Consider the following 3,943-nt stretch of genomic DNA (forward strand, 5'->3'; position numbering starts at 1 on the left):
TCCCATTCTTGTGCAAAAGACACAGTTATCTGGACAAAAGAACACAAATCTAGGCAGTAAATCTGAGCAGAAAATCCAGGTACCTGGACAAAAGGACTTGATGTCATATAACAACCTCAAATCTGCCATCTTCCAGAATTCAGTGAATTTCTTGCCTCTAAAACAATGATAGTAGTCAAAGCAATAGTATATTAGATAGGGTATTTGCCTTTCATGAGACTGACTCAGGTTCTATCTCTGGCATCTGATCTGGTCCCCTAAGCCCACCCATAGTGATCTCTGAATACAGAGTCAGGCGGAAGCCCTATGCACCACTGCACAAACAAACTAAACATAATGAGAATATCAAGGGCCTCATCTAAAACTTTGTCTCCATCCTCTTTTACTCACATTGCTTACCTTCATACTCTATGTTCAAGTTTACTGGGACACTTCTCAGTTCTCTGGCTCTGAATTCCTCTACCTCAGCTCTCTCACTTACTGAATATAACATCCTCTGAGTCTTAAACAAAATCCCACTACTTCCTCCCACAACATTTGGGCTAAACTAATTCTTTCCTTTGCTTCTGCTTTAAGGTTAGGTTATCACTTACAACGCATCCCTGCCCCGCAAAATTCATTCCTTTTCTTCCAACATGATATCAGAGCAGACCAACTGTCCCCACACTTATCTCAGCCTTTATCAAGCTGCAATAACTGTTCACCTGTTTTGTCTGAAATGTCTGTTTCTCACTAGACATTATTTTGCTCACTATTGTATGGTATCCATCTTAAACAATGTGGGTAGCATAAATAAATGGAGACGTGATTCTAATGAAGAGTGCTACATTCACATTTGATATGAGAATTATGCAAATTATCATAAATGGTACTATAATCATTAATAAAGGGGCGCAGGATAAAGTTCTCCAATAGCTCAAGGCTGAGATTTTGTAACAATATACTGTCTGCAAAGGATTTATTTTCTGTCATCCTTCGGTCCTTGGTTGCCTGTCTCATTCCCGCAGGGTGGATAGTCAAATATCTCTCCTTAATCCCCAATTCATTAGCATAGAAGGATTAAAAGTTAGGCTCCCATTGGTACTTACATTTAAGCTATCAATATTTTAAATATAAAATCTTCAAATTAAAATGATTTTCTCATTAACAATAAAATCTAAAGAGAATTAAAGCTGTTAGGAAGAAACACATGTTTAGAATATTCCAATCTATACCAGTAAATGGTTACTAATGTATTATTTTAAATTGTGAACTTTTGGGATTTTTGGGGTGGAAGTGGGACACTCCTGGTGATGCTCAGTCTTTCTCCTAGTCCTGTACTCAGGAATCACTTCTGAAGCACCAAATGGGCTGCCGGGGATAAATTGTGGTCAAACTGGGGTCAGTTGTGTACAAGGCTATCTGCTGAACTATCTCTCTCCACCACAATAATGCATTACCTTAAAAATATGATATGCGGTATATTTTATAATTTATTATATATTGCATGCTATATTATATTATATACTATGATTTTATTATAATCCAATAGATCAAGTTATAACAGAAGGAATGTCTGAAAGTCTTTATACCTTGTGTGTGTGTGTATGTGTGTGTGCGTGTGTGTGTTTATTGGGGGTGTTGTTTGGACCACACATGCCATGCTCAAGGCTGACTCCTGAATCTGCTCCCAGGAATCACTCATGTGGCTTCTGGGGGCTGTGTGGGGTGCCAGGAATTGATCCCTGGTTAGCCATGTGCAAGGCAAGCCCCCTACCCACAGAACTATCACTTCAGCCCCCATATACTTTATACTTTATATAACATTTGTATGTTTCACTTTCTTTGAACTCTGCAGTAGGAAAAGTAGGTCAATCTTATTGATGAGGAAATTAAGAAAACCTAACGTGAGGAAATAAAATAAAAGGAAAATAGGTACAATAAGGCCCAAACATAATTTGAATCCCAAAACTGATAACAGTGTTGAAAGAGGAAGTAGAGGGCCTGAACTTTGAGAATTTGGCTATGCTGATCTTAATGAACTAACCTTGGGGTATAACTCTGAAATCTACATTTTTTTTAATTTGGCCTTAGTTCATGCATACCTTTCACAGCATGAACATTTTATCTTAGAGTTTTAAAATGTCAGTTCAAAACGGGGGCTAAGGAGATAATAAAGCAGCTAGGACACTGGCTTTATATGTTACTGACTGGTTTTATCACCCTACTTTGCCCAAAGTGACCAAAACATGTATAGCCAGAAGGAAACCTGACATCCCTAGGTATTCCCCTATAAAGTAAATGTCAGTATTTCATACTACTGATTTCAAAACCCAGGCAACTAATTTGGGGGATGCTATAAAACTCAGATCAAAGACTCTGGAACATGAGTGCCAGAATTCAAACTCTTCTCAGAATCTTACTCATTTACAATCCTGGGAAAGTTATTTACATTCTCTGTGAATAAGTGGGCTGGAGCCATAGCACAGCAGTAGAGCGTTTGCCTTGCATGCAGCTGGCCTGGTCGACCCGGGTTTGATTCTTCCGCCCCTCTTGGAGAGACTGGCAAGCTACCAAGAGTATCTTGCCTGCACGGCAAAGCCTGGCAAGATAGCTATGACGTATTGGATATGCCAAACACAGTAACAACAAGTCTCACAATGGAGATATTACTGGGCTCGCTTGATCAAATCGATGAACAATGGGAGGACAATGGTACAGTGTGCATGTTATAAAGTTATTTATGAAGTAAGTGCACAAGCACATTTTTCTGATAGAGTTGTTGAAAGGATTAAATAAACTAATAACTGTGACATGTCTAAAATAATTCATGATGCATAGTATGTAACTATATAATTGGTCATGGGTCACGGTCCTCCCATTGTTCATCGATTTGCTTGAACGGGTCTAGTAACGTCTCCATCGTGAGACTTGTTACTGTGTTTGGCATATCGAATACATCACAGGCAGCTTGCCAGGCTGTGCCATGCGGGAGAGATACTCTCGGTAGCTTGCCGGGCTCACCAAGAGGGGTGGAGGAATCGAACTCAGGTCGGCCATGTTGGCTGCTTGTAAGGCAAATGCCTTACTGCTGTGCTATCGCTCCAGCAACTATATAATGGTTATTATTTTTCATGTTTACTGTTATATGCCATGCTAATCTTCTCTGTATCGCTCCAATTTTAGTGTATGTGCTGTCAAAGCAAGAACATATAATGCTTACTATTGTCCTCTGCTCAACTAAAGAAGTAGCTGGGTGTTCCATCTCTGAAGAAGAGACTCTACATTTGGAAATTGTAAAGAAAGGTACATTAATCGCAACATACACGTACTTTTTATTTTATACTGTGCTGATGACCAGAGGCTGCTGCTGCTAAGATGTGGGAAATACACAAGCGATTTTTTTCATAATAGAACTAGGTGACAAAATATGTTTTAAAAATATCACACCCAGTGGGGTTTTGCTTATATTTTAAAGGTCTTAGAATTGGAGGCTAAACCAAAATGTGATCACTGAACTTGGAGTTAGACATTATTATAGAAACAGAGTGATTGACATCTGGATGGCCAAAAATGTGTCCATAAATGTGCTTTTTGACCATTTCCGTTTGTTGTATATATTTTAAGATATCGGACTTTGGAGAAATGACTGAATTGAAGAGATTCAGAATTCCCCAAAAGTCAAAGACCGGCTTTAAATGAAAAGCTGTGATTCTAAGGACTCAAGAGTTAATTTAGGTTTCATGTCTGAGAAACAGAAGGTTCTTAATAAAGTTGCCTAGACAACAGCAGCTCAGCCCCAGGGCAGCAGCTCTTTGATTTCAAACCATTGCACCAACTCACAGCAACCTCATAAACAACATCAAGGCCATTTGGGGCCCCTTGGAATGGCTGCTGTCTGCTGTAGGTGGCTGCGGATGGAAGATCAACATCTCTAATTCATCCTATGCAAGGTGCGGGCAGG

The 3,943-nt window shown here is 39.4% G+C and overlaps 1 pseudogene; it reads right to left on the reverse strand.

Moving 5' to 3' along the window:
* Positions 1–3,092: 3,092 nt before the first annotated feature.
* LOC130029229 (uncharacterized) lies at positions 3,093–3,189 on the reverse strand (annotated as a pseudogene).
* Between the last annotated feature and the right edge of the window lie 754 nt (positions 3,190–3,943).

The sequence above is a fragment of the Sorex fumeus genome, unplaced genomic scaffold (genome assembly GCF_029834395.1).
Source record: "Sorex fumeus unplaced genomic scaffold, SorFum_2.1 ptg000003l, whole genome shotgun sequence".
Classification (NCBI taxonomy): domain Eukaryota; kingdom Metazoa; phylum Chordata; class Mammalia; order Eulipotyphla; family Soricidae; genus Sorex; species Sorex fumeus.